Source organism: Schistocerca piceifrons, chromosome 2 (assembly GCF_021461385.2).
Source record: "Schistocerca piceifrons isolate TAMUIC-IGC-003096 chromosome 2, iqSchPice1.1, whole genome shotgun sequence".
In the NCBI taxonomy this organism is placed as follows: Eukaryota; Metazoa; Arthropoda; class Insecta; order Orthoptera; family Acrididae; genus Schistocerca; species Schistocerca piceifrons.
The window spans coordinates 90700789-90727550 of NC_060139.1; positions in this window are offsets into that span (position 1 = coordinate 90700789).

Here is a 26762-nt window from a genome sequence, read left to right on the forward strand (position 1 = left end):
CCGGCAAGGGAACTTGCTGTTCCAACAGGACAATGCACGTCCGCATGTATCCCGTGCCACCCAACGTGCTCTAGAAGGTGTAAGTCAACTATCCTGGCCAGCAAGATCTCCGGATCTGTCCCCCATTGAGCATGTTTGGGACTGGATGAAGCGTCGTCTCACGCGGTCTGCACGTCCAGCACGAACGCTGGTCCAACTGAGGCGCCAGGTGGAAATGGCATGGCAAGCCGTTCCACAGGACTACATCCAGCATCTCTACGATCGTCTCCATGGGAGAATAGCAGCCTGCATTGCTGCAAAAGGTGGATATACACTGTACTAGTGCCGACATTGTGCATGCTCTGTTGCCTGTGTCTATGTGCCTGTGGTTCTGTCAGTGTGATCATGTGATGTATCTGACCCCAGGAATGTGTCAATAAAGTTTCCCCTTCCTGTGACAATGAATTCACGGTGTTCTTATTTCAATTTCCAGGAGTGTATTTTGAAGAGTTGCTCAATGTAGGTGAAAATATGATCAGTAATGTTTCAGATTTAGAGGTAAAATGGGATAGGAATGATGATGGAAATAGGATCACGTTTGAGGAAGTGGAGAAAATGGTCAATAGATTGCAGTGCAATAAAGCAGCTGGGGTGGATGAAATTAAGTCGGAACTCATAAAGTACAGTGGAATGTCAGGTCTTAAATGGCTACACAGGATAATTGAAATGGCCTGGGAGTCGGGACAGGTTCCATCAGACTGGACAAAAGCAGTAATCACACCAGTCTTTAAACATGGAAACAGAAAAGATTGTAACAACTACAGAGGTATCTCTTTAATCAGCGTTGTGGGTAAAATCTTCTCAGGTATTGTTGAAAGGAAAGTGCGAGTATTAGTTGAGGAGCAATTGGATGAAACTCAGTGTGGGTTTAGGCCTCTTAGAGGTTGTCAGGACCAGATCTTTAGCTTACGACAAATAATGGAGAAGTGTTATGAGTGGAACAGGGAATTGTATCTAGGCTTTATAGATCTAGAAAAGGCATATGACCGGGTACCTAGGAGGAAGTAATTGTCTGTTCTACGAGATTATGGAATAGGAGGCAAACTTTTGCAAGCAATTAAAGGTCTTTACATGGATAGTCAGGCAGCAGTTAGAGTTGACGGTAAACTGAGTTCATGGTTCAGAGTAGTTTCAGGGGTAAGACAAGGCTGCAACCTGTCTCCACTGTTGTTCGTATTATTTGTGGATCATATGTTGAAAACAATAGACTGGCTGGGTGAGATTAAGATATGTGAACACAAAATAAGCAGTCTTGCATATGCGGATGACTTAGTTGTAACGGCAGATTCGATTGAAAGTTTGCAGAGTAATATTTCAGAGCTAGATCAGAAATGTAAGGACTATGGTATGAAGATTAGCATCTCCAAAACGAAAGTAATGTCAGTGGGAAAGAAATATAAACGGACTGAGTGCCAAATAGGAGGAACAAAGTTAGAACAGGTGGACGGTTTCAAGTACTTAGGATGCATATTCTCACAGGATGGCAACATAGTGAAAGAACTGGAAGCGAGGTGTAGCAAGGCTAATGCAGTGAGCGCTCAGCTACGATCTACTCTCTTCTGCAAGAAGGAAGTCAGTACCAAGACTAAGTTATCTGTGCACCGTTCAATCTTTCGACCAACTTTGTTGTATGGGAGCGAAAGCTGGGTGGATTCAGGTTACCTTATCAATAAGGTTGAGGTTACGGATATGAAAGTAGCTAGGATGATTGCAGGTACTAGTAGATGGGAACAATGGCAGGAGGGTGTCCACAATGAGGAAATCAAAGAAAAACTGGGAATGAACTCTATAGATGTAGCAGTCAGGGCGAACAGGCTTAGATGGTGGGGTCATGTTACACGCATGGGAGAAGCAAGGTTACCCAAGAGACTCATGGGTTCAGCAGTAGAGGGTAGGAGGAGTTGGGGCAGACCAAGTAGAAGGTACCTGGATTCGGTTAAGAATGATTTTGAAGTAATAGGTTTAACATCAGAAGAGGCACCAATGTTAGCACTGAATAGGGGATCATGGAGGAATTTTATAAGGGGGGCTATGCTCCAGACTGAACGCTGAAAGTCATAATCAGTCTTAAATGATGATGATGATGATGATGATGATGACTCCAAATTTTTCTTTTGTTTCCTTTTCTGCTTGCTCAATATACAGATTGAACAACATCGGGGAGAGGCTACAACCCTGTCTTACTCCCTTCCCAACCACTGCTTCCCTTTCACGTCCCTCGACTCTTATAACTGCCATCTGGTTTCTGTACAAATTGTAAATAGCCTTTCGCTCCGTGTATTTTACCCCTGCCACCTTTAGAATTTGAAAGAGAGTATTCCAGTCAACATTGTCTAAAGGTTTCTCTAAGTCTACAAATGCTAGAAACGTAGGTTTGCCTTTCCTTAATCTTTCTTCTAAGATTAGTCGTAAGGTGAGTATTGCCTCACGTGTTCCAGTGTTTCTACGGAATCCAAACTGATCTTCCCCGAGGTCGGCTTCTACTAGTTTTTCCATTCGTCTGTAAAGAATTCGTGTTAGTATTTTGCATCTGTGACTTATTAAACTGATAGTTCGGTAATTTTCACATCTGCCAACACCTGCTTTCTTTGGGATTGGAATTATTATATTCTTCTTGAAGTCTGAGGATATTTCGCCTGTTTCATACATCTTGCTCACCAGATGGTAGAGTTCTGTCAGGACTGGCTCTCCCAAGACCGTCAGTAGTTCCAGTGGAATGTTGTCTACTCCGGGGGCCTTGTTTCGACTCAGGTCTTTCAGTGCTCTGTCAAACTCTTCACGCAGTATCATATCTCCCATTTCATCTTCATCTACATCCTCTTCCATTTCCATAATATTGTCCTCAAGTACATCGCCCTTGTATAGACCCTCTATATACTCCTTCCACCTTTCTGCTTTCCCCTCTTTGCTTAGAACTGGGTTAAGCTGCATGCCCTCGGGAAAAATTACGGCTGTAGTTTCCCCTTGTTTTCAGCCGTTCGCAGTACCAGCACAGCAAGGCCGTTTTGGTTATTGTTACAAGGCTAGATCAGTCAATCATCCAGACTGTTGCCCTTGCAACTACTGAAAAGTTCACAAGTATAAATGTAATTAGCTGCTAATAGTAACATTGTAACACTTAGGACCCACTAATCATTAAGGTGGTGGGTTACATCTGTATAATTATAATTTATTGTGAATAAAGATTTTTTTTAACAGTTTACTTACATTTTCCCCTCTGTTCTGAGAAATATCTTCCTCATTAATCGGAGTAAGCCAGTGTCTGATACTAACAGCCTGTTTTTAGGGAGGAATGCTCTTTTTGCTTCTGCTAGTCGGCTTCTTATTATCCTCCTTGCTTGGTCCGCCAAGCATTATTTTTCTTTCAGGGTAACTGACAACATTTACTTGCTCTAAGTCGTGGTACCCAGTGTTCGTTTCAGCTTTATTGTTAATTTAATTTCTGCCGCTCCCCAGCAGTTTCACCCTTTTTTGTTCATTCTCAGTTCATATTATTTCCGCATTAGTGCCGTGTCGTCCGTACAAGACACAGCCAGGGCAAAAGCACCACAGGCGCAAAGATGCGAGCTTGTGTCAGTGCCATAGAGTCTCGCCACTTGCGCGAGTTCCACCAGCACCACGGGCAGTGCTGAGGATGAAGAATGGCTCAAATGGCTCTGACCACTATGGGACTTAACTTCTGCGGTCATCAGTCCACTAGAACTTAGAACTACTTAAACCTAACTAACCTAAGGACATCACACACATCCATGCCCGAGGCAGGATTCGAACCTGCGACCGTAGCGGTCGCGCGGTTCCAGACTGTAGCGCCTAGAACCGCTCGGCCACCCCGGCCGGCGAGGATGAAGATATCGACTTCGCCTCGGCCAGTTGCCGGCCGAGTACAATCCGCCAATGAGCGGACGACAACGGACAGAAGCCTACTCGGAAGACAGAAGGGCAGCTCTCGCCCACTTGGTTATAGATCATTGTCCATGGCTGACTTAGATAGGGGACGTGAACTCTTAGTAGTGAAAAGACAGTTGTAAAATTACATTTGCTGTGTACTGTGGAGTTTATCTACGTCCGTTGCACTTAGACATTGGGGTCTTTTTTGTGTTACATTACATGCAGTGTTGCAGACGTCATTATACAACTAGTCACAAATATAAGTAAACCTTTTTAACTCATTTGTGTGACTTGGTTACTAATTTGTTGGAATGCTGTAGAACCTTCTTTTTCCTGTCCTTTTACCTGACCCTGGGCCATAGCAGTGTAACAGAGGCAGGGAAAAATTGTCTTACTGCACTAGAAGCCGTTTCACGAACTCAGAAACTCGACCTCCACAGCAGTAGCGACGAGGCCTTTACAAAACTGGCGACGAGGGTTTACAAAAATTAGACTTCATTACGGTTACACGCCCTGCAATTCTTCCTTGCTTTCACTGACGATAGCAATGCCATCAGCGAATTTTGTCATTGATATTCTGTCAAGCTGAATTATCATCCCACCGCTGAGGATATCTTACATTTCCGTCATTGCTTCTTCGACGTAAATAATAGAAATACGGCATGCTTATGTAACACCCTTTTTGATCCGAACACTTCGTTCTTGCTCTTCCATTATTGTTTGTTCCTTCTTGGTTTTTGTACATGTCGTGCATTACACGTTTTTACTTGTAGGTTACATACATTTTCTGAGAATTTCGAACATTTTCCACCATTTTAAATTGGCGAACCCACTGTCGGCAGATCCTATGAAAGTATGTTGACTTTTCTTAATCTTTTCCTCCATTATCATTCACGATGTCAGAATTGGCTTCCTGGTGGATTTACCTTTGCTAATGCCAAACTGATCTTCAACTGGAGTATCCTCAATTTTCGTATCCGTACTACTTATACTCTTACTCTCTGTCAAGGTTTATTATCATAGAGCTCTGTGTCTTCAAAATCAACATCAATTTATTCACCACGTCAGCAGACAGTTCATCCCCTTCGCATAGTCTGTCAATTAGCTCTTTAAACTTATCCACTCCTTGTGTTTAACAGTAGAACTCCTTTTGCACTATCGTTGTTTATGCCTTAGCGTTTAATTTCAACAAAAGTTGTTTTTACTTTTCCATATATTAAATCCGTCCTTCCGCTGTCATTTCTTTCAACGTCTGTAGGTTGACGAAATAAATCTCGGGTGAACAGCCTGGTGTGAGTGTACAAAGGACACAACATTTCGACAGTCGATTTTGTTGTCATCATCAGGTGTGCGTTCTGATGATGGCAACGAGGTCGACTGACGAAATATTGTGTCCTTTGTACACTCACACCAGGCTGTTTACCCGAGATTTATTTCGTCATGAAATACGCCTGCAGAAATTGAAGAATCACTTCTTTAGGTTGTTTGCTGCAGCCATATCACTATAGCTTCCCTGCGCATCTAATAGACTTCGTTCTTAAGTGACATACTGCTGTATTCCTTTTTTTGTTGAACATTTTCGTGTTTCCTTATTTTGTCGACAAATTGAAATATTACTTCTTTCACTCAAGAGTTCTTTAATGTTACCTTCCTTGCGCCTGTATTTGCCTGGTCAACCTCTGTGAGACCTTTTTTTAGAGATGTCCATTTCTCCTCAACTGAACTGCCTCTTGAGGTATTAATTATTGTTGTATCTGCGTTCTCAGAGAATTTCAGCGGGACATCGTCATCCCTCATATATCAGTATCCGACTTCCTTACCCGCTGATTGTTCCGAGAGTTTCTCTTCAATTTTTGTCTACGTTTAATCACTGCTAAATTAGAATGTGGATCTACATCTGCCTCTGGATACGCCTTACAAAAACATCTGATTTCGGGATCTCTGTAGCAACATGATGGAATCCAACTGGTGTCTTCCCAAGTCTTTAGACCTTTCCTTGCTGTAGATACTTCTCTTGTGATATTGAACAATGTATTTACTATTACTCGCTTACTTCTTATTCGTAGGACTACAGATTTGGCCTACAGTTTCAGAACAAAACCACAGAAAGATATCCGTTTCTGGCCTCCAAATCATATCATAAAAATTCTTGGTTTCCTCTTCCTCCACTAGAAACGTAATTTGTCCAGCTATAACGTTTCCAGTTTTTGGTTTTTTTGTTTTTGTTTTTGAGAAGGACAACACAGTCAGCTTATACCAATGCAAAAGAAATGTTATGGTTAGATGTACTGTGAGTTAAACCTAAGTTACCTTAAAAGCTGAACAGATCGATATATGTGAGGAGGCCACACACCTCCAGATACTCGTCTGCTTAATGACTTAGAGAGGAAGGCTAAAGGCAGGGATTTCAGTCTCACTTGATGAATAGCCCAGCTCTTCCAGATCTGTAGTGGTCACCGCATCTGACAGTATAGAGATACTTTATACAAGAAACTGTTTTCTTTTTTAGTGTACGAATTCTTATTTATAGCAACGTGTTTCCTTTTCTTTAAAGTATTTGCAGTCGTTACGTGACAACTGTGGTTTTGTTTACAAACTTACTTATAGAGATCATAAAGAACTGTCATGATTAATTTTTTGTTATTCCCATTTTTTGCCTCCTGCATTACTTCCATGCGTTTCTCGTTGGCACGTTTTTGTAAATGTCATCATTCACTTTGTATTCCTTTTATCCGTCCGCCAGAATGCTACGCTATTTTGTTTAGTTTTTGTCGCTGTGGCAGCGTTTGCTATTCCGCTGTGCGCTTCTGCGTATCTGAATCTATGTTGGGTACGTGTGTGTGTGTGTGTGTGTGTGTGTGTGTCTGTATTTGTAATTTATTTTTGAGTGTTCGGTAGGTGGTTGTATGTCAGGTGAAGAAAAATTCGAGCACTCGGACTTCGCACCACTATTCCTCACATAGTAGCAATACGAAAGTGTCACTCACAAAGTTTCGTCCTGGGCATATTTCCAGCAGTAAATGGACGTCAAAGATTGGCAATCAGGCAACACTGTAATCACATGAATGGCAGGCCTTAGTTATGTGTGAACGGTGCAAGCGGAAAGGGCCCTCGCGCTTCTAGGTGCCCCGCCGTTCTAGGGGCCCCCGAAAAACATGAGAAGGTGATTTTAAAAATTGTCACCCATAATTTTACTATTCCAGATAAATTGAAAAAATGAAGTAACGTGTTTATGAAACTACTTTAGGTGTAATGTAATTCGATTGTGTATCCATTGTGACACGACTACGGCCACTGTAGAACGTCTCAGAAATTACGCCTGCATTGGCGTTGAGGGAACCAGGGCTATGATACTGATGCGCTATAGTAGTATCTATTGTCAACACATGACTATTTCTCATGCGTAAATTGAGAGGTATGTGATTCATTGTTTCTCAGAGCCTCTCCGCCCCGTTTCTACTCATTGTTGTGGCTAACAATCAAGCATTACATTCTTCTGTCAGCAGGTTTTTCCTACAGAATTAACTTTTTCATGTCGTCACTTTAAACGAGCGATATTTTTCCAGTTCACATCGTTTCACGTTCTATGTGTGTACTCTGCGTAAAAATACAGTGTTTTTACCTGTCCTGTGAAGTTCAAAGTGCCAACAGGGAAATGTCTCGTGAAACGGACACTTTTAGAAAATGCTGTTGAAGTGCTCAAAAGATCAAGAAAAAGCTACAACATTAACAGTGTTTGAACTCACAAAGAGGCGGCTTCGAAAAATTTCTTCGACCAGCAGCTTCAGACAGTTAGACTAAAGTGTGCTTGAAGGACGAAGGCATTAACAATAGCCTCTCATCATGTGGTGCCTTAGATACGAGTGAACACGAAGTATTGGAATGGCGAGCACGTGCTATACCACTACAAGAAAACCTGCTATACCACTTTCAGGTAAGCCTATAGCAGCAACTGAGAAGTAATCACAAATTCGAACCCAGGCACTTGGACTAATACGTTAACATCTCCATGATAAGGGAAATTCTACAGAAAGGCCCTACTAAAATTGTAAATCTTGAGTATCCCTTAAATGAGAACAGAATAAAATTTTCGACTCATTTTTACGTAAGAACTTTACCAAATGGGGAAAAAATGGATCGTAAACGGCTTGGGTATTCGAAATCTAGCGACGAAGTATTTTGTTATTGTTGTTAACTTTTTAGTTCCCCTTCAAACAACCTGTCAAGTGACGGATACCGTGATTGGATTCATTTAGGAAATCGGCTTCAAGAGCATGAACAATCATTTGAAAAAATAAATTGTACAAAAAATGGACAGAATGTGAGATACCTTTGAAACAAGAATGTGATGTCGATCAAATTGACCTTGAAGTACCGGGGAAAGAGAAGAAACATTGGCGTCAGGTTCTAAAAGGAATTGTACTCACCATCAGGCACCTTGCTCAACATAATATAGCCTTAAGGGGAACCAGCGACAAGTCCTATCAAGAAAGTAGTGGTAATTTTCTCGGTTTGATCGAAATGATAACAGAATTTCACCTTGTTTTGGAGAAACAATTAAGGCGTGTAAAAACTCAAGAAATACATGCCTATTATCTTGGAAAAAACATTCAAAAGAAACTCTTAAATTTGCTTGCCAACAAAGTAAAAACAGCGTTGTCAATTTCGTAAAAGAAAGTAAATATTTTTCTTTCATAGACGACTGTATTCCTGATACAAACCATAATGAACGAATTACATTGATTGTTAGGTTTGTTAATTTATCATAAGTCGCAGTGACTGCAGAAGGGTACTTCCTCAACTTTCTGAACATCACTTCAACAACAGGAGAAAGTTTGGCTGAAACTCTTTGGTCAAAACTAGATCAACTGGACTCGATATTTGATAAAATAGGACTCGACAGTCATGATGACAGAGACCAAACTTACGATAATGGCTCAAATACGAAAGTTTATCGAAGTGGTGTTCAAGAGAGAATTCTAAAATGCAATCCAAGACCATTTCATACGCCACGTGCCAGTCAGAGTCTTAATTTTGTGTTATGAGACGCGGAAAGATCTACAGCAAAAGCACTCACAGTTTTTAATGTAATTGAAAGAATATACAGTGCATCCAGTGAGAAATCTTATCGAACAAGGTACCAACTTTAACAGTGAAGTAGCGTTCAGATACTTAATGTGAAACTAGGATGGAGAGTGTCAAAGCTGTAAGGCACTAGACGAGAGAAGTCAGAGATGCCATTCTTGAAGTGAGCAACACCACTGTTGAATCGAAAAGAAAGAGCGAAGTGCATTCGCTAGCTGTGAACGAATTAGAAAGCTTCGAGTTTACTGTAGGCATTGTCATACGGTGTGATCTTCTCTTTGCCATTACCGCAGCAAGTAAGGCACATCAAACACAAAACACGGACGTGAAAGTAGCAACTACGTCACTCGAAAGTCTACTGAAGTTTATTGAGAATTTTCGGGAAGAAGGTTTTGTTAATGCCCAGATAACAGCGATAGAGATAGCTGAAAGGTTACATATTGAACCAAACTTTGGAGAAAATAGAAATGGCAAGAAAGCGAATCAAATTGATTATGAAGGTGACGACATGGTTTGCAGAACTCAACCTTCACAGGAAAAGTTTTGAATCGATTTTTTCTACCCTGTCGTTGACACGGTGTTAAGAAGTTTGAACGCCAGTTTTTTCCTACAAGCTAAGTATTCCGAAATATTGCACTTCTTGTTTTCTCCAGAAAATTTAAAATACATACAGAACGAAGAAAAGAAAAAGCTGTGTAAAAACCTTGAGAAAGAGCTACGTGTATACATAAATGGTGACTGTTCGAAAGGCATTTTTGCGTCACACATTTTGACAGAAGTTGAAGTGTTCGGAGAAATGGTGCCCGAGGATGTGAAAAGTCCTACGTTAATACTGAAACACTTCAGTGACATACGAAACTCATTTCCCAAGATTTGTGTTGCCTACATAATTTTACCGACTGTGCCACTGACTGTCTCCTACGCTGAAAGGTACGCTTTTCGCATTTAAAGCTTAACAAGAGTTATTTCAGAAGCAGAATCTCGCAACAACGTCTGCCGTCTCTTGGCATGCTCTCAGTGGAACACGACGTGGTTTCAAAATTGAGTTTTGATGATATCATCGATGAATCTGATCGTCAAAAGGAAAGGAAAAGATGTTTTATGTAAAGTGGGTAAAGCAGAAAACCTAGAGCTCATTTAATTTCTTTTAAATATATAGCACAGCCAAGTGATGAAGACGTTTCAGTTTATATCCTGAACAACACTTGTAAACCTTATTTGATTTTGAATTTCGTTAAACTGGAAGGATTCCCACAGCTAAGTTAGTTTCTATTATTAACATTTTAGTTTTTATCATACCTATTGATATTCCTTCTCCGTTTAATTATTTTCCTATCATTACAGTAGGTCTGCTGTAGTAAGTGTTTTGATATATTGGTAGTACGTCACTGAAGAAACAGAATTCTTTTCAACCTGATGAAAGTATATAACTTGTGTTGGGACAGGGGCAGGGAGGCAGGCAGGGGGTGGGATGTGGGAGTGCCCCTTGCTGAAGTTTCGCACGTGGCCCCGACCCAGTTAATGCCGGCCCTCATTACACGTACGGTAACTGCCTCTGTCAGCAGCTGGGACCAGCGGTGTATGGTTGGTGCAGCAGGTAGTGTTTTGGGTTAGCGCGCAGGAGGTCGAGGGTTCGTTTCTGAGTCGAGGCGCATTTGTTTCTATTGGTTAAATGTAGTCTGCATGGTACGGTATCTGGGGTCTAAATCGTCGTACAGCGATTACAGTGGGTGTCTTACAAACCATTTGCTCTCACGTACTATGAACACAGAAATGGAAGTACAATCGTTTTCACTGGTCAGCTTTGAAATAAGCCTTCTGCTTCTGGTAGACGCGAATTGTTTCGCACCACTGTATCTACTAGATTCCAAACCTGTTTTCTGTCAACTATCCGCAAATGGTTCCATCGATTAGTACCAAGTATTATTCTCACTGAGTTCAATTACGTTGCGTTATGGCCTTAAGTCACCAGTACGGCTGGAATCGTGCTTTGCAAATAATTTTCAAACTCGGCCACCGTTTATATGTATTATCACCATGGAACCACTAATTATGCATTTAAATACTGAGTCTGGTAAGTGTATGCTGTTTAGTATCTTCATGTGTTACTATTACTACTATTATTATTATCGATGGTAACTTGGAAACATGCCCATTACCATCAGGGAAACAGTGTAATTCGAAAACGAACACTTCACAATTGGCCCGTTAGGGAAACAGTGTTATTCGAAAACGAAAATTTCACACTTAGGAGTGTCAGGATGAATCATTCATAATAAAATCTGTAAGAGAGGTGACGCGCGTTAGGTGGAACAGCCAGCTGCGACTAATGACGTATTTGTTTTGTATGCACTGCTCACCAGACAGGGACTAGTTGCTAGCTGCGCGTGGTTAGCCGAGCGGTCAGACACGCTACAGTCATGGACTGTGCGGCTGATCCAGGCGGAGGTTCGAGTACTCCCTCGGGCATGGGTGTGTGTGTGTTTGTCCTTAGGATGATTTAGGTTAAGTAGTGTGTAAGCTTAGGGACTGATGACCTTAGCAGTTAAGTCCCATAAGATTTCACACACATTTGAACATTTGATTTTTGACTAGTTGCTAGCTGAGTAACGCATCGGTGACAGCACATTCGTACACATATTGTGTTTTCTTCTTGTGTTATTCTAAAACAGTGTGCCAGCCATATGGCATACACGAACGATGACTATGTCAATATGCATCTGGTCCTTGGGGCACCTTATAGCGGGCTGGTGTTTCCGCTCGTGAATATACTGCTAGATATCCTGGTCGACGTCATCCAGATAAAAATGTGTTTCGTCGTCTGGAGCTTCGTCTTCGCGAGACAGGTTCTCTCCTTGTACCATAGCGTGACAGAGGTCATTCACGGACTCACCTTACTCCAGCTACAGAGAAATCTGTTCTCGAAGTCATATACCAAGAACCCCAGAGAAGTACACAAAGTGTAGCGAAGTAGCTGCGTGTCTCGCAACGCACGGTCATTGACGTGCTGCGTGACCGTCAGATGCACCCCTATCATTATTCCTTAACGCAACACCTGCATCCAGCAGATGCCTGTGGATGCAATTCTGTGGACAGAACCCTGCAACATCGGGAAGCCAATGACGATTCATAAACACTGTAATATGGTCGGAAGAAGCAGCGTTCTCTCGTGAGGGTGTCTTCAGTATGCACAATGCTCAACTTTGGTGTGACGTTAAACCGCCCGTCAACCGCAACCGTGGACATCAAGTTCGCTTTGGCATCAACGTCTGGGCCGGAGTATTTTGAGACAGAAGTTTGGATCCCTTCAAATTGCCTGACCGGTTGACTGCACGAAGGAATCATGCATTCCTCTCAAACTCTTTGCCTGACGCACTGGAAGATGTTGTACTTCACGTTCGGCAGAGGTTATGGTTCCAACATGATGCACTTTCAAACTTCGCGGTATTTAGACGAAACATTGCCAGGGAAATGGCTCGTACGGGGAGACCCAGTTGTATAGCCTCCTTTTTCAACTGACCTAAAGCCCCTGGATTTCTTCCTGTGGGAACACTTGAAGGAGCAATTGTATTCTATTCCGCCAACACATTTGGAAGGGCTGATAGCGAGTGCTCATGCTGTGGATGCAGCCATGTTACGAAGAGTCCAGTGTTATATGATGCAGCGAGTCGCGCAGTGTTTGGACGTGCAAGGGGGTCGCTTTGAGCATCTACTTTGAGGACAAAGTATTCTTTCGTAAAGGTCATGATGTCATTAGTATGGAAATTATTATTGTCACAGGTTGCTAATGTGTTACATCCGAGCGGAAGTACTGCATGTAGTATAATGACTAGCTGATGTTGAGTTATTTAACTGTGCCGTGCCGGCCTGAGTGGACGAGCGGTTCTAGGCGCTACAGTCTGGAACCGCGCGACCGCTATGGTCGCAGGATCGAATCCTGCCTTGGGCGTGGATGTGTGTGATGTCCTTAGGTTAGTTAGGTTTAAGTAGTTCTAAGTTCTAGGGGACTGCTGACCTCAGAAGTCCCATAGTGCTCATAGCTATTTGAACCATTTGAACTGTGCCGTCATCTTTAGCATCTCGAAATTGATATTGTTTCTTTAGTTACTCTGTCCTATGACAGGACATTTGTTTCAAGTGTCTATTTCTGACTTGTCTGACCAAGTTTTTGTTACGTGCACCTTTACAAAACACTGTACTATGCAAACGTTGGATATGTGGAGCTTAAGAAACGATGTATATTGCGCTATTATACGGTAGAATGAAATTGGCAAATAAAAAGCAAATACGCTTCGCCCAACCTCGAACCCTCGAATCCCTGCATACTAACCCAAAATGCCATCCATTGCACCAACAGGACAGCACTACTCCTACTTGCTGACAGAGGTAGTTAACGCACATGTGATTACAATTTTGCCTGATTGCCAATCTTTAACATCCATTTGCTGCCAGAGATACGGTCCGAACGAAATTCTGTGACATTTTTGTATTGGTAGCATGTCAGGAATCGCACTACGAAGTCCGCCTGCATAAATTTTTCCTCACACTGTATACATAAACTGCCAGGAAAAAAATTGGTAGAGTTGGAAAGATAGGGTCGATTTTGATCCGATGATGGCATATGCCACCCAGGGGATAACAGATGTACTGATACTGGATTCAACGTCGTCAGCCTACAGATAGCATAGTGACATAGCTACCAGAGCGCCATCTGTGTCTACCATTTAACAGGCAATGCGCACAGCGAGATACCACAGTGAGGCGCAAATGTGTGAAGCAAGAAGCTCCCTACAGCCAACTGAACGAGTTTGAAAGGGGTCAATCTGTGGCCTTCGCGGGCTTTCAAGTAGATCATGAAATGAAATGGTGGTGTGTGGCTCTCAACTACGAATGTAACATATAAATTTATAAATTAAAGATTGCAATTAAATAAAATCTGCAGGTGCTATCTTAACGACTTTAAATGATGAGTGCGATAGTAGAAATACTTTTGAGAATGTGGTATATTTCTGCAAAACACTTATTGGTGTCGATGGTCCAGCAATTAAATAAAATATAAGTTGAATAACAGGGAAACAATAGCTTCCTACTTCACGCAGTTGGTTATGAGCAACAACATAGCTCGCGAGATATTAATTTATAAATGCACACTACGTCTTCACTGCAGAAGCCACGGATATCATACAAGAGCACAGGCCGCCACTCCAAAACGTTTCTATCCTCCACGACCACGCGCAAACTACTCCACTGTCCAAGTCTTTCCGTCGACTGTGCGTCCATCGTGCTGTACTGTCCACGTCCAGCACTCATTCCCGTGTCCTGTGCCGTACTCTGCAGAACTGTCTCGTGTCCTCCCTCGAAACGATCCTCCTCCCCCACTTCCATACAGTCTCACCATTAACAAGGTCTGTGATTGGCTATGGCGCTCCCTCCATGTCTCCAAGCCAACGTACACTCACTACTTCACGCTACTACGCTGATACAATAGCTCCCTACTTAGCAATCATATACAACCGCTAGCTCACCAATAGATTTGTACCTACAGATTGGAAAATTGCGCGGGTCTCACCAGTGTTTAAGAAGGGTAGTAGAAGCAATCCATCGAACTACAGACCTATATCATTGACGTCGGTTTGCATTAGGGTTTTGGAGCATATATTGTATTCAAACATTATGAATCACCTCGAAGGGAACGATCTATTGATACGTAATCAGCATGGTTTCAGAAAACATCGTTCTTGTGCAACGCAGCTAGCTCTTTATTCGCACGAAGTAATGGCCGCTACCGACAGGGGATCTCAAGTTGATTCCGTATTTCTAGATTTCCGGAAGGCATTTGACACCGTTCTTCTCAAGGGACTTTTAATCAAGCTGCGGGCCTATGGGGTGTCGTCTCAGTTGTGCGCCGGATTCGTGACTTCCTATCAGGAAGGTCGCAGTTCGCAGTAGTAGACGGCAAATCATCGAGTAAAAGTGAAGTAATATCAGGTGTTCCTCAGGGAAGCGTCCTGGGACCTCCGCTGTTCCTGATCTGTATAAATGGCCTGGGTGACAATCTGAGCAGTTCTCTTAGGGTGTTCGCAGATGATGCTGTAATTTACCGTCTAGTAAGGTCATCCGAAGACCAGTATCAGTTGCAAAGCGATTTAGAAAAGATTGCTGTATGGTATGGCAGGTGGCAGTTGACGCTAAATAACGAAAAGTGTGAGGAGATCCACATCAGTTCCAAAAGAAATCCGTTGGAATTCGATTACTCGATAAATAGTACAATTCTCAAGGCTGTCAATTCAACTAAGTACCTGGGTGTTAAAATTACGAACAACTTCAGTTGGAAAGACCACATAGATAATATTGTGGGGAAGGCGAGCCAAAGGTTGCGTTTCATTGGCAGGACACTTAGAAGATGCAACAAGTCCATTAAAGAGACAGCTTACTCTACACTCGTTCGTCCTCTGTTAGAATATTGCTGCGCGGTGTGAGGTCCTTACGAGGTGGGATTGACGGAGGACATCTAAAGCGTGCAAAAAAGGGCAGCTCGTTTTGTATTATCACGTAAGAGGGGAGAGAGTATGGCAGTTATGATACGCGAGTTGAGATGGAAGTCATTAAAGCAAAGACGTTTTTCGATTTACGAAATTTCAGTCACCAGCTTTCTCTTCCGAATGCGAAAATATTTTGTTGAGCCCAACCTACATAGGTAGGAATGATCATCAAAATAAAATAAGAGAAATCAGAGCTCGAACAGAAAGGTTTAGGTGTTCGTTTTTCCCGCGCGCTGTTCGGGAGTTGAATGGTAGAGAGATAGTATGATTGTGGTTCGATGAACCCACCGCCAAGCACTTAAATGTGAATTGCAGAGTAATCATGTAGATGTAGATGTAGACAAACATATTTAAGCACATACGAAATACTGGATTTACATTTAAATACTTGAAATTAAATAAATGTACCTACAGCTGGACCCAAACACGCTCAAACATACATTATTAAATACAGAAACAAATTAAATAAACATATATCAAAGGAACAGCAACAAAAGGTAGGCCAGTAAACTAATGTCTCTGTGCTTTCTAAAACACAGTAAGTATTTAACCAATTTCTTCACGAATAGTATATATCGGATCTAAACAAAAAACATAGATGAATAAATATATTCATATGCATGCTGCTACCGTTTTTTCGTGTAACTGTGGAGTAGAATGAAATTTTCACTCTGCAGTGGAGTGTGCGCTGGTATGAAACTATCTGGCAGATTAAAACTGTGTGCCGGACCGAGACTCGAACTCGAGACCTTTGCCTATTGCAGGCAAGTGCTCTACCAACTGACTCTAGCACGACTCACGACCACTGCAGAAGAGCTTCTGTGAAGTTTGGAAGGTAGGAGATGAGGTACTGGCGGAATTAAAGCTGTGAGGACGGGTCGTGAGTAGTGCTAGGGTAGCTCAGTTGGTAGAGCACTTGCCTGCGAAAGGCAAAGATCCCGAGTTCGAGTCTCAGTCCGGCACACAGTTTTAATCTCCCAAGAAGTTTCAACTGTGGAGTACTTATGACCTGACGTGATCGATAGTAATCGGCCACATTTACCTCCAATAACTCATGTACTATTCAAGTCTCATGCCTGTAATTCATACCAATTTAGGTTTAAACTAATAGGTTTCTAAAGACATGGCGATCGACATAATCGGATGAAGCGTTTGTATTTTGGAAATTCGTTTCTGGGTGTTACTTTTCTAATTTACCATCAGACACTAAACATTAAACTGAGAAAGGTATTGAAAATCTGATTACACCAACAGAATCTTCATGCAAATAATAATAATGTATATGTTTCTTTTTGGGGTATCATGATTCATCTTGCTACTATTAATTTCTATGCGAACTGTGAAATGTCTGCCATTAAGGTTTCACAAAGTCCGCCATTCTTGGCACTCCCGGTTTGTCTGCTTCATCAACACAGCCTCACCATGGAATACCCAGCCAAGCGGCTGGACCCGCGATTGTGCAGCATCATGCGGTTGCTAAGCTAACGTCCGGCACCACGTGGCTGCTGCCGGGCAGCGACTGACCGAGAGGCCCCAGCTCGTTACTTCACACCTTCCAAGTGCTGGGGTGGTCATTTTGGGAAACTGCTACACAAGTTAGATGTGCTGTGTCAGCTGTGCAGCGATGATCGTATCAATGGTAACGTGAACATTCGCATATCCATAGATGAGGTCCTAGACGTGCACGCAGCACAAATAACCGCCACGATCATCGTAATGTAGGAGAGACAGTGGAGACCGAACAGCTACCGCAGCACAGATAAGAGGGCTTGTGAGCCCAATGTGTCAACACGAACAGTTGCGAACTGGTTATTAACAGTGTGAGTAAGAGAACGCACACCTCTAGCCCATCTCCCACTCATGCCACAGCATCAAGGTGCACGGCTCGATTAGTGCCATCATAGGCTCACTTGGAAAATGGAATGGCGGGCCATTACCATCAGCGATGAAAGCCAGGTCTGCCTGCACGGAATTAATTGTCGTTTGTGCATACGGCATAGCCCTGGTGAACGCTGTCTCATACAATCATCTGTCCATGACATATTAGCCCTAATCAAGGCCTTACGCTCTAGGGTGCGATAAGCTACAACTCTTGTTCACCTTTGGTGTATCTGGAGGTTACGCTAACCAGCGCTCGGTGTATGCAGAATGTTATTACACCGTAGTTTTTTTTTAGTTCTTGCAGCAGAAAGGTGATATATTGTTCCAAAAGGATAACGCTCGCCCACATACCGCACGTGAAACTCAATGTATTCTGCCAGATGTGCAGTAAGTTCTCTGGCAGGATGATCTCCGGACTTGTCTCCAATCGAGCACTTTTGGAATATGATTGTAAGGGAAATGACTCGTCAACCAACTCTTATAGAACTATGTCAGCAGGTCGGATAAGGGTGGCATAACGTTTCCCAGGACAGTATTCGTCATCTGTACGATCGACTGGATTGCCACCCGTGGAGACTACACCAAGTTCTAATGTGTGTGGTTAAGCACGGGTCGATATCTAGTACCTCACATGGGAAACTCCCCATCCCACCCCTTTCAGATTAACTGGAAAGTTGGCCCATTTGTTATCCCGTTACAAACTGAACACAGATCAAGTATGAAAACGGAAAGAAGGTGTTCAAAAAATGGTTCAAATGGCTCTGAGCACTATGGGACTTAACAGCTGTGGTCATCAGTCCCCTAGAACTTAGAACTACTTAAACCTAACTAACCTAAGGACATCACACACATCCATGCCCGAGGCAGAATTCGAACCTGCGACCGTAGCAGTCGCGCGGTTCCGGACTGCGCGCCTAGAACCGCGAGACCACTGCGGCCGGCGAAAGAAGGTGTACTGTACTGTGAAGAAAAGAAGCAAAACAGAGACAGTGAACTGTCCAAACTTGATATGCTCAACATCGAGCTGCGTTAACGACTGTCGCGTCGTGTTTGTGTAATCACGATGCTAAACTGCGAAGGGGGGAGGTCTTTGTTCACATCTCACTCGGCCACGCTTTCTTCTTCCACAAAATTAGCAAATTTCCGTCCGTTCCTCAACGTGTTTGTTCGCTGTATTCAAATGTGTGTATGTTTCATGCCGTAATGACAATTTGTAACAGCAACATGTAACGAAGGTACATTCGGACGTACGTATCTCCTGTTTGTGATACTCAGGTACCACATGTTATGAATCTTGCGCGCTGTTTTGGAAAGTTTTGACTCTTGAATTGCTTCGTTGGAACATAGTTCACACCCGTTTGTTTGTTGTTTTCATTTCTGTGAGAGGCCTATGTGGCATCTCGCCTGATCTCAGTATTCATCACATTTACTTGCGACAGTAACGTAGTCTTACTACATGACTCATATTCTGTAATGAATAGTGAGAGCAGGCGAAATGCCGCATAGACCATTCACAAAAATGAAAACAACAAATAAACGGTTGTGAACTATATTCCAACGAAGGAATTCAAGAGCCAAAACTTCCAAAATGGTACGCAAGGGTCAGAGCATGTGGTAACTCTGTAGAACAAACAGGAGGTACTTACATCTGGAGATCTCTTCGTTACACGTTGCTGCTTCAGACCGACATTACACCACAACAAATTTGAATACAGTGAACAAAAATATCAATGACCGGACGGAAAGTTCGTAATTTTGTGAAAAAAAATGGAGACAAGGGAGATTTGATCCCAGATGTCCCCCTTTGCAGTCTAGCACCGTGACCATACAACCACCATACGACGATTGTCAGTGCTACTCGATGATGCTCATATTCAACTAGAGCCGTTCACTGTTTCTGTTTTGCTCCTTTTTTCCACAGTTATGTGCACATTCTTCCTGTTTTCATGCTTGATCTATGTTCAGTTTTTGATGAGCCACCTTACCAGCGAATCTGAGGGAGGAACGATGTGGAGTTTCCCTTGTCAGAACAACTTGTGCTATTGATGTGTAAATGTAATCATTTCATGTACTCTGTATGATGCACTGTTGCAACAATAAACCTCGAATGAGTTGGAAACTTCTTTTTTTTGCATATATATATATATATATATATATATATATATATATATATATATATATATATGTGTGTGTGTGTGTGTGTGTGTGTGTGTGTGTGTGTTTGTGTGTGAACAAATACGTAGGACATATTCATACCGTATTTTAGAGTGAGAGCACTTAGCGACTTGCAACAGAACCTACGTATAATTTGAAACCTTGCTAAACTTTTTCTCGCTGCCACCCGTGGCCGATAACCCCCCCCCCCCCCCCCCCACCAACAACAAAATAATCTAAGGAAAAGAGTTTATTCCTTTTTCCTGTTCATGCAGGATAAACTGGTGCATCAGGAATGACTTGTAAATTATTATTTCTTTACCACCAACTCTGTTCACGAGACATTCCATAAACTGCACCCACTTATACCACTGAATCTACAGATGGTGACAGAATTCGCAAGACCCTGCGCCTTATCGTTATGCAGAAGTGCACAGCTTTACTGTATCTGATGCAGCGTAATACGCAAGGGGAGCAAGTACTACAAACGTATTGTCTAAACACGTGAAGTTGACTGTCAGATTGCTTTAGATAATGTGGGAGACTATATTGCTGCAGATTAATTTATCTCTTCCGTTTGTCTGTTGTGTTCATAAACGTTTTTCAATGATTGCGAAAGATTTTCTTCGACGGTATGCTTTTCTCGTTTGAAATTATATGCTATTTGCAGATTATGAAATTTCTTTGTGGCTGTTCGTGTTTTGTAATCAATATCAAGTTGTCTTTTCATTTGTATTGTTATGTGTTAGCTGATGCCAATGAAAACATTCACAAGAAAAGCTGTTTTCGAACAACTAATACTGAAATGAATGTTATTTACTCCTAATTTTAATACAGCCGGGTGATGCTAAAAAAGTGAAATGCTTCTCGTGTATAAGTTTTCCTTTTTGTTTGGAGTTCCCTTAAGGCAGATAAACAGAAATAATTATGGCAGCTACTGAAGAGTAGAGTTGCCTAAATAATTTCTCGTGTTCTTAACTTACGATGTTCAAGTTGCACTCGGTGCATCTGAATGTTATTCGTAACTATTAGACACTATTTGTAACTACACTTTAGGCCCAAATCATCGTTACAGACATGCAAACAAACGTCACTGGTCTATACTAGGTAGTTCTGCTCCCATTCTATTCGGTACCAGCCGCCGCCGACGCGTCTTCAAGCGCCAGCCAGCCAGCCAGCTCAAGAAACACATCGGCTGAGCAAACGCATTCTTCCAATCCCTGATGTAATGGAGAATTGCTGACATTGTACAATACGTTTGGCATCTATGTCATCGTCGATTTACTTCCTGGTGTGGTTCAGAACTGTCCTGGTAGATTCACGTGATATTTTCTTGTCACTTAGATTAAATATTCGGACTGATTTTCACGTGAGGTACGACACAGAGACCGCAAATTTATGTTTTTGGGCCCAGGAAGTTCGTACCAACAGAAACTGCAACTCACTTCGTCATATACGTTGCGAATTCCATGCCTTAGGCATCACTAGGACAGCGGGGGAGCGCTGTCTGCTTCAATTGTATGTTAGCTTAGCGGCAACGTGTCCGCCCTTAAATGTGTAGACTGCATTAGTTTTGGGTTGTAAACTCCCTAGAGACAGGAGTTTCACTTCTTCTGTGAAAGAACCACTATCAGACTGATCGACAGTCAGTAAAGAAACCTTAAGAAAACTTCGCAACCGCTAGTTTTGTCACTACTATGATTCTGTATTTGTAGATCTAAATGTGAAAACTTTCAGAACTGTGTGAGTTAACGAGTATTGCACTCTCCTTTAAATATATGGCCGAAAGGGTCAGCCTTCAGGAATTGTGAAACGAACCCTGTCGACCACGAACGGATGCAACAAGCAGATTCACCACGAGATAGGGAAATTCACAGGAGTTCATTGTCTATTGAGACCTAAGCACTGTAGTGTGCGAGTGAGACAGAAGAGAACCTACGTCATAGGGAAACCTAGGGAAGCATAGCAGTGTTAAATATGGCGGACCTGAGATCGGCCATAAAGGGAAATATTTACGAAAACTATTTAATTCTGTAGAAATTCAGGGAATTAAGCCACAGTAATTTTGATCTACCATCCCGCATATATTTTCATGGTGATCCCAATGAAACTTGAATGTTGATCATACCTATAATAGTTTAGGATTTACTATTCAAATGAAATTAACAAGTTTTGTAACAAAGACCTGAATGCTAAAAACTGAACGCTTCGGTCGTTCTTAACGATCGACATTTCATATAGAAGCGCAACATTAAAATGACAAATGTCGTAAATATCAACTCTGTAACTTCATTTGTTTAAAAGATATAGTAAATTTAAATTATCATTAGTTTCAGTTACGCATCAGATCATCATTTCCTCCACAGAAAACACTTTGAACAATGACAGCATGACACCTTATTGAATCATTAGGTAACAGAATACTTGTTGTGAAGTTTAGTGCATAATAGTTACTTTTGTTGTTTATTTATTTATCAGAAAGCACATTGGTGCAAGGCTACTGGCGGTGACGTTCAAAGTTAAGAAGGAAATTCTGCTGGTTTTATGTAAAAGAATTAAACGTTTATTATGTAATGGATACTATTGTTACTTTATTTAGAACGTGAAAATGGTCAAGCTTTGATTATTTAACTATGTTAAAATGTAAAAAAATGTAGAATAAGCAGTAGCCAATCAGATGGACGGTTTTAGGAAAGGGAACTGCACTAGTTCAGCTGAGCGAAGATGTTCGGCGCGTGGGAAACGCTTTCGGGGCGAACACAGACAGTGCTGGTCTAGACACCAAAGAAATACAACAGTTCGGCTGGAGACACCAAAGGGCACAGTTCTGAAGCAGATGCGAAAGCGGTCGGTCGGTCTTTAGGCAACTAGAAAGTGAAACGACTTAGAAAATTTCGCGTTGTGTGGTATCGCGGGACTTAGTCTCTCAGCGGTGAGCAGCCGCGCACCTGGTGTGAACTCTATAACTTTTCGCGTAGGTAACTTGTATTTCGCGATGAGATTGTGAATGATCGAACTGTGTCAAATAGACATGCGCTCGAGTGTAACAGTAACTCTAAATACGACCTCTCTCGCTATTAGTTTGCTTTCTAAATAAATACTATTCTAACCAAATCGCAACTGTGTGGCCTGTGTCATTTATGGGTCGTTAATTTAGTTCCCGATATTATTATTACTGTTATAATATGTTATGTTAACTTTGTATTTCGCAAACTTGCCATCAGCCAGACAATTTAACCCAAGGGTCACAAGCGTCTAATTTAGGGCGTGTAATGCGACACGTGCGGTTTAACCCCTAGACGAGTTTGAGCCAAGACATCTGGACGAAGAGGAACCGCATGTGAGCCCGAACACATTTGGGAGGTTAGCTCGCAACTGCACATTCATTAATGCCTGCTTTTTCTACTTTTGTCTGTTGTTTTGATTTAATTGTGGCTCTAAAATATTTTTTAACTGGATTTCGTTATGTATCTACCCATACTGCTGCATTTTTATACTTCTTTGGTAGTCCTCCCTTTAACGCCTCATCAATATAACTGTAGAGACAACGTAGACACAGACCCATTAGAGGGTCAAAGTGTGAATTATCCTGCTAATTTGAGGTACTTTGTTTTACTAAAAAGCAGTTTTTTCGTAACTTTATTATGATAAGATAATTCATTTGTGTTTATAGAGTAAATACTGAGAAGCTTTCTTCGTTAGTTTATGAACACAGTAGATAAACATAAGAGATCTACTAATCAGCAGCAATATAGTCTTCCACGTTCTCTCACGGTCTGAGAGTCGATTTCACGTCTTTAGACAATGTGCTGGTAGCACTTCGTCCCTTTGCACATTATGCTAAATCAGAGAAAGTAAAGGTATGTAGTTTAGCGTAACGATAGGGCGAGGGGTCTTGTCAACTCTTTCACTCACTATACGTGCAAAACTGTATCCTCGTACAACATAGTTAAGGAAAACTGGCGTCATAAACACTGACATGTGTGAAAAACCAGGTTTCTTAAAACTGGGCGCTAATTCCCTAGACTATGCTCATACAGTGTTTGACAATGAGAGAACTTAGCGCTTTCCAACAAATTTCAACAATAATTTCGTACTTTTTCTAAACTTCTGCTATCTTACATAGTTGACATCAGATGTTTAACACATTACTTCATTTCTCAAGTAATAACAATTCTGAAACAGTTTAGTGCATTAGACATCGATTATTTAAGTAATCAGTGGTTTATTGGTTACTTAATGACCAGAGAGAAGAACTGCGAGGGTAAGAATCGCCTAAATCCTATGGGCGTGGTGATTTAAACTGGGTGACACTGAAGCATAGCTCAGGATACCTGGAGCAATTAAAACCAAATTTGTTTGGAAGATGACTTATTATCTGTATAAGAGTACTGGAGGTGTAAAATTCTCCACTACCGCTCCGGGTGGGAGTGTAGTTGAGAAGGGGTGACTTAAAAAAGTTCAGAAACGACCTGTTGTATTTACACTGAAGAGCCAACGAAACTGGTACCCTCGACTAACATCGTGTAGGACCCCCGCAAGCACGCAGAAGTGCCACAACATGACGTGGCATTGACTCGACAAGTGTCTGAAATAGTGCTGCAGGCTGTCCATAAATTCGTAAGAGTACGAGGGGTTGCAAATCTCTTCTGAACAGCGCGTTGCAAGGCATCGCAGGTATGGTCAATAGTGTTCATGTCTGGGGAGTTTGGTGGCCAGCGGAAGTGTTTAAACTCAGAAGAGATACTCTGTAGAATTTCTGGACGTCTGGGGTGTCGCACTGTCCGCTGGGATTGCCTAAGTCCGTCGGAATGCACAATGGAGATGAATGGATTCAGGTGATCGGACAGGATACTTACGTACGTGTCACCTGTCAGAGTCGTATCTAGATTTATGAGTGGTCCCATATCACTCCAGCTTCACACGCCCTACACCATACAGTGCCTCCACCAGCTTCAACAGCCCCCTGCTGACATGCAGGGTCCATGGATTCATGAGGTTGTCTCCACACCCGTACCCTTCCATCCGCTTGATACGTTTTGAAGCGAGACTCGTCTGTGCAGGCAACATGTTTCGAATCATCAACAGTCCAGTGTCGGTGTTGACGGGCTCAGGCGAGGTATAAAGCTTTGTGTCGTGAAGTCATTAAGTGTACATCAGTGGGCCTTCAGATCGAAAAGCCCATATCGATGATGTTTCGTTGAATGGTTCGCACGCTGACGCTTGTTGATGGCCCACCATTGAAATCCGCAGCAATTTTCGAAAGGGTTGTACTTCTGTTACGTTGAACGATTCTCTTCAGTCGTCGTTGGTCCCGTTCTGGCAGAATCCTTTTCCGGTTGCCGCGATGTCGGAGATTTGATGTTTTGTGGGATTCCTGATATTCACGGTTTACTCGTGAAATGGTCCTACGGGAAAATCCCCACTTCATCACTACCTCTGAAATGCTGTGTTCCGTCGCTCGTGCGACGACTATAACATCCACATTCAAACTCACTTAAATCTTCCAGAATGAGATTTTCACTCTGCAGCGGAGTGTGCGCTGATATGAAACTTCCTGGCAGATTAAAACTGTGTGCCCGACCGAGACTCGAACTCGGGACCTTTGCCTTTCGCGGGCAAGTGCTCTACCAACTGAGCTACCGAAGCACGACTCACGGCCGGTACTCACAGCTTTACTTCTGCCAGTACCTCGTCTCCCACCTTCCAAACTTTACAGAAGCTCTCCTGCGAACCTTGCAGAACTAGCACTCCTGAAAGAAAGGATATTGCGGAGACATGGCTTAGCCACAGCCTGGGGGATGTTTCCAGAATGAGATTTTCACTCTGCAGCGGAGTGTGCGCTGATATGAAACTTCCTGGCAGATTAAAACTGTGTGCCCGACCGAGACTCGAACTCGGGACCTTTGCCTTTCGCGGGCAGGTGCTCTACCAACTGAGCTACCGAAGCACGACTCACGCCCGGTACTGACAGCTTTACTTCTGCCAGTACCTCGTCTCCTACCTTCCAAACTTTACAGAAGCTCTCCTGCGAACCTTGCAGAACTAGCACTCCTGAAAGAAAGGATATTGCGGAGACATGGCTTAGCCACAGCCTGGGGGATGTTTCCAGAATGAGATTTTCACTCTGCCGCGGAGTGTGCGCTGATATGAAACTTCCTGGCAGATTAAAACTGTGTGCCCGACCGAGACTCGTACTCGGGACCTTTGCCTTTCGCGGGTCCAAAGTTCGAGTCTCGGTCGGGCACACAGTTTTAATCTGCCAGGAAGTTTCACTTAAATCTTGATAACCTGCCTTTGTAACAGCAGTAACCGATCTAACAACTGCGCCAGACACTTGTTGTCCTATATGTGTTGCTGACCGCAGTGACGTATTTTGCCTGTTTACATGTCTCTGTAGTGGAATACACGTGCCTATGCCGGTATTTGCTATACTTAGTTGATTTGGAATACTTTTAAAAGTATGAAGAGCAATCTGTCTCTTATTTTCGCTGCTCTTTGTGACAACCAGGTTGCGAGGACGAGAACTGTAGCGAGCCAGTAATTTTGTCAACGTGTTTCGGGAGCTAATATCAAGCCATACGGCTGAACACCACAGATAAATTCAACATCCTCCCTGGAGTTGTTTGGTGTAAAAGAGGTGAATAATGCATATATGTGTGCAACATATACCACATACACTTATGATCCACAACTCCTAAGTCGATTTCAACCAAAACATATTAGATATATTACTTACTGACTGGAAGGAAATACTCCGACAGTAAAAACACCGACGTCCCATTGGGATGGAATTGGGCATGATAACATGTTGATGGACAGAGAAGGGGAAGAAGCAAATGGACTGAGAGAGGGGTATAAGGAGGTGGATGGACAGAGTATACGTGGAAATGAGGTGGACAGAAAGAACGTGAGGAGGAGAGGGACGGATACAAGTTGAGTAGCAAATGGTCCAGAGAGGGGGAGGAGGAGAGAGAGAGAAGAAGATGATGGACAGAGACTGGAGGGATGGATTGGGAGAGGGGGAGGAGGGGAAGGAGAAAATGGACAAAGAGAGAGCAGGAGGAGATGGACGGAGAGAGAGAGAGAGAGAGAGAGAGGGACTGGATGAGGAGATGGACAGAAGTAAGTCCGCCATCTTCGGGCTGACTCGTCTCATGTCAGTCAACTTCG